General features: G+C 39.8%; 1 long non-coding RNA gene across 1 annotated transcript; it reads right to left on the bottom strand.

Annotated features, from left to right (window-relative positions):
- Window positions 1-1,371: 1,371 nt before the first annotated feature.
- On the bottom strand, window positions 1,372-8,227 carry LOC132657829 (uncharacterized). Its single transcript, XR_009596539.1, has 2 exons — window positions 8,095-8,227; window positions 1,372-5,808 (listed from the first exon to the last, which is right to left on the bottom strand). It is a non-coding gene; the product is annotated as an uncharacterized LOC132657829 (long non-coding RNA).
- Between the last annotated feature and the right edge of the window lie 3,896 nt (window positions 8,228-12,123).

The following is a 12,123-nucleotide window of genomic DNA, read 5'->3' as shown; positions in this document are numbered from 1 at the left end:
CATCCCTTCCCATCCGTCTCTTTCCCTAAATACACTGGAGTAGAAGTGTAGGTCTTTTTCTTCTTTCCTATGTGTCAGGATCCTCCTTCACATGATACCCCGATTGTCACTCATGGTTGATGTCAGGTCTTGTCAGTCACACTTCCTTGACTCTGGATATGGTCAAGGGATCTTACAGACTTTAGAAATTCTCTTTCTCAGACAAATACCATACGATTTCACTCTTACATGGAATATAGAAAATAATAACAAATAAATGAACAAACCCAACCAAACAAAAACAGACACACAGATACAGAGTACAAATTAGTGGTCACTCTAGTGATGGATAGAAAGTAAACTTTTGGTGGTAAGCATGTGTAATGTATACAGAAGTTGAAATATAATGTTGTACACATAAAATTTATGTCATGTTATAAAACAAGGTTACCTCAATTGAAAAATACCGATAAGACAAAACATTTCTTTTTCAGTAAAGCCTGGCTTCAAGATTATGGCCTTGTTGGAGACTCAAAACTTAATTTTGAAGATCACAACTACAAATTGACTCTTTGCTTTGCAATTATATTGACAAGGCCAATCTCCTACGAGGCAAATAAATGGCCCTGGCATAATTGAGAGGTGTCACAAACATGGAAATATACAAGACAAGATCTAACTATTGTATTTTTTAAATATATAATCCTCTAAAAGAGTGAGAAGACAAGCTGTAGACTGGGAGAAAACATTTGAAAAAAGTATGTATCTGATTAAAAAAAAAAAGTCTTCTAGCCCAAAATACAAAATGAATTCTTAAAACTCAACAATAAGACAACAAAAAACTCAATTTTAAAATGTGCAAAAGATCTGAACAAACACCTCACCAAAGAAGATGTACACATGACAAATCAGCATATGAAAAGATGCTGAACGTTATGCGTCATTAGCATATTTCACCTTAAAACAACGATAGAAGTCGGCCGAGATGGTAGAGATACCACTAAACACCTATTGTGTGTGTGTGTTAGTTGCTCAATTGTGTCTGACTCTTTGTGACCCACCAGGCTGCTGTGTCCATGAGGTTCTCTATGCAAGAATACTTGCCATTCCCTTCCCCAGGGGATCTTCCAGAGTGGCTAAAATTAAACACAAACAACAACAACAAAATCCTGACAACTACAAATACTGAAAAGAATATGGAGGAACAGGAACTCTCACCGATTGCTGGTGGGATCCAAAAGTGAGAACGGTTATCAAGTACTATAGCTACTTCAAAAAACAGTTTGTCAGGTCCCTACAAGCTAACGCTAAACATAGTTTTATCATGTAATCTAGCAATCGCGCTCCTTGATATTACCTACATGAGTTTAAAACTTAAATCCACACAAAAAATCCCACGCACAAATGTTTATTGTAAATTAACTCATAATTATCTCCAAGTTGGAAGCAAACAAGATGCCCTTCAATAGGTGAATATAAATTGGCATACAGTGGAATACTGTTTTTGCAGTATAGAAATAAGTGAACTACGAAACCACAAAAAGACATGAAGGATTGCAAAGTAAAAGAAATAAATTTGAAAGAGCTACTTCCTATATAATTCCAACTACAGTTAACCCTTGAACAATGCAAGAGTTAAGGGAGCTGACCCCCTCACAGTGGAAAATCTACTTACAATAACTACAGTCAGTCCTCCACGTCCATGGTTCTGCATCCGTGAATCGGAAGTAGTAGTTTCGCAATATTTACTACTGGAAAAAATTTGTGTATAAGTAGACCCACTCAGTTTAAACTTTTGTTCAAAGGTCAACCATACACAGTCTTCTGGTAAAGGTAAAACTACAGAGACAAGAAAAAGATCAGTGGTTCCTAGGATCTCAATGAAAGAAGGGGATGAATATGACGAACACAGGAGATTTTTCAGGCAGTGAAACTATTCTGCATGCTACTGTATTATGCATTTGTCAAAACCCATAGAAGTGTATAATACAAAGAGTGAATCCAAATGGAAACTCTGGGCTTTAGTTTATCATAATGTATTCATATTGATTCGTCAATTGTAACAAATTCACCAGACTAAGCAAGACATTAATAATACAGAAAACCATGGGAGAAAAGAGGCTTGGAAACTCTAAAATCTGCTAGATTTTCTATAAACCCTAAAATTTCTCATAAAATAGTCTACTAATTTAAAAATATATACAATTTCTGAACTTCCATTTCTGTCAGTAAGGCAGTCTAGACACTGGTAGAGATTGACTATTGCCACAAAATGTTTTTGCAGCATCTCCCCTCAGGGGTAGAGTCTATTTCCTTGCCCCTAGAATTTTAGCTGGTCTTGTGAATTGCTTTGTCCAGTTGATTGTAGGGTGAGTGATGCCCTGTGGGTTCCACGCTTTAAGTCTTGAGAGAGTTTGCATTCTCTCTTTAGCTCTCCTGGAGCCTTTGGCCATCATGCAGGGGGTGTCCTGCGGACCCTGAGAGAAAGGCCATGAGGGGAGAAAGTCCCTCGAGCAGGGGTTAGCAAACTGCCACCTGTAAGCCAGGCCCAGGCTGTCACAGTTTTTGGAACGAAGCTCTGCTCACATATTTATGAATGATCTAGGGCTGCTTTTATGTGACAATGACAAAGTTGAGTGGTTGTCAGTAAGTTATAAATCAACAACAAAATGATAACTAGAATAATCCCATTTGTCTATGAATTTAAAACCACACTTCTAAAGATGCCTTATGGATCTAAGGAGAAATAATAATGGATTTTAAACAGTAATTAGAATGTAGCATAATGAAAACACTATGTATAAAAACTTAGTTGGGTTCAGTTAAAGTTGTAGTTACAGGGAAGATTATGGCCCTAAACGCATACATCAGACAAGCACATCTCAAAATACAGAAGTCAAACTTTCAACTTAAACAGTGAGGAAAATAAATTGGAAAAAATGAAAGGAAGAAAATAATGAAGTTAAAGCCACAAATTAATGAAAATTTAGAACAAACATTGAGGGCTTCACTGGTAGCTCAGTGGTAAAGAATCTGCCTGCCAATGCAGGGGACATGAGTTCGATTCCTTGTCTGGGAAGATCCAGCATGCCTCCGCAGGACTTCCTGTGGAATCTAAGCCTGTGTGCTGCACTACTGAGGCCCTCACACCTGGAGACTGTGTTCCACAGCAAGAGAGACCACTGCAGCAAGAAGCCCAGGCACCTCAGCTAGTGACCAGCGAGCCCTCACCTCAACTGGAGAAGGCCCACACATGGCAACGAAGACCCAGTGCAGCCATAAATAATAAAGTAAGAAAATAAATGAATCTTAACAACAAAAAAAAGTCCATGGACCAATCTCAGCTTTAAAAAAACAAAAAACAAACATTGATATGGAAATAATCAAAGCAAAAATTGGCGCTTTGAAAAAGCCTAATAAAATAGACATATCTCCAGCAAGATTAATGAGAGAGTCCAAATAAACTATATTAGTAATTAAAGGGGTACAAAACCATATGTTTTACAGAAATTAAGCAAATAATAGGCAACACATGTATGATCTTATAGTTTTGCAGGCCAGAAGGCGGATAGAGGCCCCACTGGGCTAAAATCAAGGTGTCTACAGGACTGCATTTCTTTCTGGAGCTTCTAGGGAAGGATTGGCTTCCTGGCTCATTCAAGTTGCTGGCCATCAGTTGAAGGGCATTCCCCACTACTGGAGGCCATCCACGTTCCTTGCTCATGACCTCCTTCCTCTATCTTCACAGCCAGGCTGGGGAATCAAGTCCTTCTTGTGTCATATCTCCCTGACTTTTCTTTCATAGTTGTATCTCCCTCTCTCTAATCGTAGCTCAGAAAGATTCTCTCCTTTTCAAGGACTCCTGTTATTCGTTGGGCCCACTGGCATACCCAAGACAATTTTCCCATCTCAAGGTCTATACAGTTAGTCACATATGCAAAGACCTTTTTTTATTATTTGAGGTAACATGTTCACAGGTTCCAAGGATTGGAGTGTGGATATGTTTAATGGGAAGCCAGGAGGCATGGCAGTATTTTGCCTACTGCAGATGGTGATTGCAATGTTAAGCTATGAAATTTGAAAATTGGATGAAATGGGCAAATTCCTAGAAAAATGTTACTTACTAAAGCTGACTCAAAAAGCAATGAAAAAATAAAGAGTGCTATAAGTATTTTAGGAAATTAACGTGTAGTCAAAAATATTCCTACCAGAAAATGCAAACTCTTGGTGCTCTTACAGGTTCGGTTCAGTTCAGTTCAGTTCAGTCGCTCAGTCGTGTCTGACTCTTTGCAACCCTGTGAATTGCAGCATGCCAGGCCTCCCTGTCCATCACCAACTCCCAGAGTTCACTCAAACTCTTGTCCATCGAGTTGGTGATGCCATCCAGCCATCTCATCCTCTGTCGTCCCCTTCTCCTCCTGCCCCCAATCCCTCCCAGCATCAGAGTCTTTTCCAATGAGTCAACTCTTCGCATGAGGTGGCCAAAGTACTGGAGTTTCAGCTTTAGCATCATTCCTTCCAAAGAAATCCCAGGGCTGATCTCCTTCAGAATGGACTGGTTGGATCTCCTTGCAGTCCAAGGGACTCTCAAGAGTCTTCTCCAACACCACAGTTCAAAAGCATCAGTTCTTCGGTGCTCAGCTTTCTTCACAGTGCAACTCTCACATCCATACATGACTACTGCAAAAACCACAACCTTGACTAGATGGACCTTTGTTGGCAAAGTGATGTCTCTGCTTTTGAATATGCTATCTAGGTTGGTCATAACTTTCCTTCCAAGGAGTAAGTAAGTGTCTTTTAATTTCATGGCTGCAATCACCATCTGCAGTGATTTTGGAGCCCCAAAAAACAAAGTGTGACACTGTTTCCACTGTTTCCCCATCTTTTTCCCTCTGAAGTGATGGGACCAGATGCCATGATCTTCATTTTCTGAATGTTGAGTTTTAAGCCAGCTTTTTCACTCTCCTCTTTCACTTTCATCAAGAGGTTCTTTAGCTCCTCTTCACTTTCTGCCATAAGGGTGGTGTCATCTGCATATCTGAGGTTATTGATATTTCTCCCGGCAATCTTGATTCCAGCTTGTGCTTCTTCCAGCCCAGGATTTCTCATGATGTACTCTGCATATAAGTTAAATAAGCAGGGTGACAATATACAGCCTTGACGTATTCCTTTTCCTATTTGGAACCAGTCTGTTGTTCCATGTCCAGTTCTAACTGTTGCTTCCTGACCTGCATATAGGTTTCTCAAGAGGCAGGTGAGATGGTCTGGTATTCCCATCTCTCTTAGAATTTTCCACAGTTTATTTTGATCCACACAGTCAAAGGTTTTGGCATAGTCAATAAAGCAGAAATAGATGTTTTTCTGGAACTCTCTTGCTTTTTCCATGATCCAGCGGATGTTGGCAATTTGATCTCTGGTTCCTCTGCCTTTTCTAAAACCAGCTTGAACATCTGGAATTCACGGTTCACATATTGCTGAAGCCTGGCTTGGAGAATTTTGAGCATTACTTTACTAGCATGTGAGATGAGTGCAATTGTGCGGTAGTTTGAGCATTCTTTGGCATTGCCTTTCTTTGGGGTTGGAATGAAAACTGACCTTTTCCAGTCCTGTGGCCACTGCTGAGTTTTCCAAATTTGCTGGCATACTGAGTGCAGCACTTTCACAGGTTAGTATTACCAAAATGCCAGGAATATATTAATTTTGCTGCTAAGTCACTTCAGTCACGTCCAACTCTGTGCAACTCCATAGACAGCAGCCCACCAGGCTCTGCTGTCCCTGGGATTCTCCAGGCAAGAGTACTGCAGTGGGGTGCCATCTGAAACAAATACTCTGGAAGATAAAAAATAAAGGAAACACTGCTCAAATAATTTTCTAGGGTTAGTTTAACTATGGTAGTTTTGAATCATGTCATAATTTCTTTGACATTTCACCCATCAACAAAATGCAGTGTGTTCCCTCACTTGGAGCTTGCTTTAACTTCAGTACAACAAAGGGTGTGGCAGAAGAGTTCCATATGACTTCGAAGGCTAGGTAAGAAATAGTCAGGCTTCTCTGGTAGCTCAGAAGGTAAAGAATCCACCTACAATGCAAGAGACCTGGGTTCAATTCCTGAATTGGGAAGATCCCCTGGAGAGGGGAATGGCAGCCCACTCTAGTATTCTTGCCTGGAGAATCCCATGGACAGAGGAGCCTGGGGGGGGCTACAGTACATGAGGTCACAAAGAGTGGGACACAACTGAGTGACTAACACTTTCACTTTCAAGGAAAGAACCAAAGGTATTGGCCAGCTTTGAACAGTTTCTCTTGGAACATACTCTCTGGAAGCCTCCAACTGCCCAGAAGCTGCCATGTTGGAGAAATCACAAGAAGGGATCATATAGAGATAAAAAATGATACCTAAGAGCCTCTTGAGAGTCCCCTGGACAGCAAGATCAAAGCTGTCAATCCCAAAGAAAATAAATCCTGAATATTCATTAGTAGGACTGATGCTGAGGCTCAAGCTCCAATATTTTGTCCACCTGATGCGAACAGCTGACTCATTGGAAAAGACCCTGGTGCTGGGAAAGATTGAAGGCAGGAGGAGAAGGGGACGGCAGAGGTTGAGATGGTTGGATGGCATCACCTACTCAATGGACATGAATTTGAGCAAACTCCAGGAGATTGTGAAGGACAGGGAAGCCTAATATGCTGTAGTTCATGGGGACACAAAGAGTCAGACATGACTTAGCAATTGAACAACTACAAGAGACCAGTTTTCCCACTCTACCAGTTTGAGGCTTCTCAGCACAAGCAGCAGGCATATGAAAGGAAGTTTTGACAGTCCCAGCCACCATCTGATTTCAAACACATGGGAAATCCCAACTGAGAACCACCTACTAGGTTTACCCCCAGGGCCATGAGTGATAATCATAAATAAATGTGTTGTTTTACACCATTAAGTTTGGCATAGTTTGTTATGCCAGTAGATAATCAGAATGCATGGTTTATGCAGCAGAAAACAAAACAATTACCTAGATATCCAAACTGTAAAAACACAGAAGGAAAAGGAAAATAACAAAGCCTCAAACAAAATACTGGCAAATTGAATCATGTCATGATAAATAAAGATGATGCCTATGGCCAAGTTGGGTTTATCCCAGGTATGCAGTATTAGAAAATTGATTAAAGATATCTACCTCTTTAACAGGTGAAAGAAAAAAAAAAACTTAAGTTCACTTCAGTAGATGCAATTAAAAGCACTTAATAAAAATTAATATCTATTCAGGGTTTTTTAAACAAAATTTTTCTCAAGCTAAGACTGAAAGGGAAATTTTATAACCTGATAATAGACATCCTCAGAAAAAAAAAGGAAAAGAAAAAACTACCACAAATGTAATTTCTAATGCTGAAAACATTCCCTTTAGGATGAGGAACAAGACAAAGACGGTCATTATCAACATACCTATACAGCTTGAGACTAAAGGCATTGGTCTGAAAAGTACAGCATGATAAAGACTAGAAATATAGCAAAAGCAGTCATTGTTTGCAGATAATTTATTTACCTAAAAAGCATGCCAATCTACAAAAATCTTAAAAATGTGAGAGTTTGGCAAGGTTTCTAGATACAAAAACAACTTTTTAAAAAGTCAGCATCAACAATGAGCTGGAATATGTAATTTTTAAAATACTGTTTACAACAGCAAGAAAAATACAAAATAGGTAAGTGGAATGAACAAGCAAATGTCATAAGATGTTAACACTGGAGAATCTGGGGGAAAGGAATTCTTTGTACTAATTTTATAACCTTTCTCCAAGTTTGAAAATATTTTAAAAGTTTTAAAATAAGAATGTCTGTCCATCAAAATTAAACTCCCAAAAAGAAAAAAGAAAGCTTGAAACTAAAAATATATTTACACCACATATAATTGACAAAAATTGCTATCTAGAAAATATAAGGCAGTCCTACAAATCAATATGGAAAATAGACAACCCAGAAGAAAAATAGGCAAAAGGATTGAACAGACATTTCATAGAAAAAGAAATACAAATGGTCCATGAACATATTTTTAAATGCCTAAACTTATTAGTACATTCAATGCAAATTAACATCACAAGAAAATACTATTTTTCACTCACCAGAATGGCAAAATTTTATAAAGTGGTCAATATCAAAACGGAGAGGTGGCAGAACAATGGAAAAATCTCACCCACAGAATAGGAATTAAAATTGGTCCGGTCCCTTCGGTAAATACTTCGGAATTATCAAGCTGAGCCCACGCACTGGAACTTGGCAATTCCACTGGAGGTATTTGCCCTAGAAAAGCTCTTACACATATGCGCCAACAGATACACACAAGGATGTTCATAGCAGCATGGTTAGCAGGGCCAGAAACAATCCAAATTCCCATCAGCAATAGGATGGATAAATAAATAGTGACATATTCATACGTTGGAAAACCAAGCAGCAGCAAAATTGAATAAAGCACAGCTACATGAATCAATTTGGGTGAATCGCTAAAACATAATGGTAAAGAACTAAGTCACAGGAATATGTAGAAGCATCATTTCATTCTACGAAAACAAGCAAAAGTAAATAATACGTACACGTACAGATGATAAACAGGAACAAGAGACCTCCCATAAAATGGTAACAATATTCTGCTTTATAAGCTTGGTGGTAAATGCATGAGAGTTTATTTATCATTACTCTTTAAACTGTTTACGTAATATACAGTTTTACACGTGAAATGTTTCACAATTTTAAAAAATGTATAAATACAGAAATCCCTATGGCCCTTACCCTAAGGGTAGTGGCTCTGGGCCAGTCCAGTTAGAGCCACACACTTCCTTACTGCACACCTTTGAGCTCAATTTCTAAATTAACTTTTCCAAGCTGTGAAGTAGACAAGCATATCTACTTCATGGGACAGTTATTGAACATTAGTGTTTCTACTATTTTTATATCCTGCCAGCAGTATCTGAGAGATCCAGTCACCTCAAATCCTTACCAACACCTGGTATGGTCTGTCTTTTTAATGTCAGCTATTCTAATAGATTTGCAGTAGTATCTTATTGGGGTTTTGATTTGTACCTCCCTAATGAATAGTGATATTATGCATCTTTTTTTTTTTTTTTTGGCTTAGGTGCCATCCATTTATCTTTTTTTGTGAAGTGTGAGTTCTAGTTTTTTTCTTATTTTTAAAATTTGGGTGTTCATGTTCTTTTAGTTGAGTTTTGAGGATTCTTTACATTTTCTGAATGCATATCCATTGTGAGACATGTTTCTCAAAGATATTCTCCTAGACTGGTGTTTATATTTTCATTCTTTTAACAAGGTCTTTTGAAAAGAATCCATTTTTAATCTAATTTAACCCTTTCTTCCTTTGAATTGATTGACATAGAAAATACCCAACACAGAGTGGGCTTTCAATAGATGGTAGCTTTTTAAAAAGTGGCCCCCAATAGAGCCACTAGAAACTTCTTTTTAAATTTTTTTTTGAGATATAATTGACATGTGACTTTATATTATTTTCAATGTACAACATAAGAATTCAGTTTATGTATATATGCATTTTCAAATGGGCAATACAATAAGTCTAATTTACATCTATCACTGCACATAGTTTTGAATTTTTTTCTGTGATGAGAATATTTAAGAACGACTCTCTTGGCCATTTTCAAATATACTGAACAGTATTATTAACTATAGTCACCAGACTGTACATTACATCCCAGGACTTACAAATGGAAGTTTGCAGCTTCTAGTGACATACAGTCACTAGGAACTTTTAAGTAGCACACTCTTCCTGATTTTATTGATACTAACCACCTGGCAGCTTCTCCAGAAAGCCCTTGTTGTTCACAGTATTTTTATTTGGAGGTGGGATTTTTATTTGTGCTGCCCTATCTCCTACCAGGTCCTGCATCTTCTGCTGTCCAGGTTGACCTGGGGGATTCTCTTTCATTAGGATCACTGAAGCTTTACTGAAAAGAGCCCTGTTCTATTATTTAGGCTTGTTTTTTAAAATACACAGTATGCCTAGAATTGCCTGTCATTAGAAAGAAAGAACCGGAGAAGGCGATGGCACCCCACTTCAGTGCTCTTGCCTGGAAAATCCCATGGATGGAGGAGCCCGGTAGGCCGCAGTCCATGGGGTCGCTAAGGGTTGGACACGACTGAGTGACTTCACTTTCACTTTTCACTTTCATGCATTGGAGAAGGAAATGGCAACCCACTCCAGTGTTCTTGCCTGGAGAATCCCAGCGACGGGGGAGCCTGGTGGGCTGCCATCTACGGGGTCACACAGGGTCGGACACAACTGAAGCGGCTTAGCAGCAGCAGCAGCAGAAAGAAATAACAGTGATGGTCCTCAGCACTAACAGCAAGTAGGATTTTTCTTTTTCCCAAACATTTCTTTCAGATTCCTTGTACACTTGAAAATTAAGTAAATGCAGCCTGAGCTGAAGCCAGCACCATCCTGGACAGGGAAGATGCTTTGTTGGGTCTGACACCAGAATACTGGCTTCAGGAAGGTCACAGGAGGTCAGTATTTCTTTTTACCTGCCTGGATCCTCAATTAGACAGTATGAGACCCTCAAGATCAGGAGTATATCTGACTCATTTCTCATCCCCTCATGGGGCTAGATATGCAGGAGTAAAAAGTGTTAGTCACTCAGTCATGTCTGATTCTTTGCAACCCCATGGATTGTAGCTCACCAGGCTCCTCTGTACTTGGAATTCTCCAGGCAAGAATACTGGAGTGGGTAGCCATTCCCTTCTCCAGGGGATCTTCCATACCAAGGGATTGAACCCAGGTCTTCTGCATTGCAGGCATATTCTTTACCATCTGAGCTATCGGGGAAGCCCTAGGTACTCAGTAGAAGTTTCCTGAACTAAAGTAAATTGCTTGAGAAAAATGCTTGGTGAGACTGTCTATATCCAAATAGTCATTGGAGGATCAGCAGAGCTTTTGACATCTTTACATAGTACCTGGCACCATGAACTGATAAATTGCCTGGATTAATTCATAAATTAATTGGTGAATTAAATAATTGATTGATTGAAGGGCTGGGAACTGCAGATTACTTGCAAACAGATATCAAACAAGGCACCGTGTTGGCTGAAACATGGCAGTAAATGGACTTCCCTGGGCCATGAATTAGAGGGAGTGAGGGCCCTGGTGTAAATGTTCAGAACGAGGAGAGTCTCTAACGGAATTTGCTATTTCTGTCTTTGATGGAAATGATCTTTCAGCAGTTGCTGAGGAGCCTGTCGGCACTTATAAGTCATTCCTATATTCCAAGAGAGGCCTCTGTTCGTAAGTCATACCCTCTTCCCAATATCAGAAGTCCTTGATGATGCAGGAGTTTGCAGAACTTTTAAGACTGAGCTCTGACTAACTAGCGGCTTCCCTGGTGGCTCGATGATAAAGAATCTGTCTGCTAATGCAGGAGACGCAGGTTCAGTGCCTGAATTGGGAAGATCCCCTGGAAAAGGAAATGGCAACCTACTCCAGTATTCTTGCCTGGGAAATCCCATGAATAGAGGAGCCTAGTGGGCTACAGACCATGGGGTCGCAAAAGAGTTGGATACAACTTAGCAACTAAACAACAGCTGCCTAACTAGACAGAGCTCTGCTGTAAAGAGCCATCTTTATGTCTGAATCTGAGGAATTCCTCTGACTTTCAACTCACACTGAAAACCAGGGTGCTGGATGGAATGTGCTGATTGGCTTAACTCAGGTGTGACTCCATGAGCTCTGTCCACCATGAGTGTTAGGGGTAGGTTTCCAAATACAAATGAGGGTACTGCTTCTAGGCAGAAGGGAAGACCATGTCTACAACTGAATGTGTGTCTGAAGATGAGTAATTTGGGGTAGGGAGGTTTGGAGACATGGTTCTGAGTGGTAACTCATCAGAGAAGGAACACAGCCTAGGGTAATTCCAAGGCCCAGGTGGCCACTAACTTGCTACTCAGCCTTCAGCCAATCAGTTCTCTTAGGTGTGTCATCTCCTCTGTTAGAGAAGGGAGGCGAGCTGGGTGACTGCAAAGCCCCTTCAGGTCCTAGCATTCTACAGTTCTCTTATTTCTCATTCTTGCATATTACCTGAGCTCTGGGATTATCTTAGCAGCGGTTCTTTGAATGACATATATGAGCTTGTGAG

Source organism: Ovis aries, chromosome 15 (assembly GCF_016772045.2).
Source record: "Ovis aries strain OAR_USU_Benz2616 breed Rambouillet chromosome 15, ARS-UI_Ramb_v3.0, whole genome shotgun sequence".
NCBI lineage: Eukaryota > Metazoa > Chordata > Mammalia > Artiodactyla > Bovidae > Ovis > Ovis aries.
The sequence above is the reverse complement of the archived record's forward strand: the minus strand, read 5'-3'. Positions and strand labels throughout refer to the sequence as shown.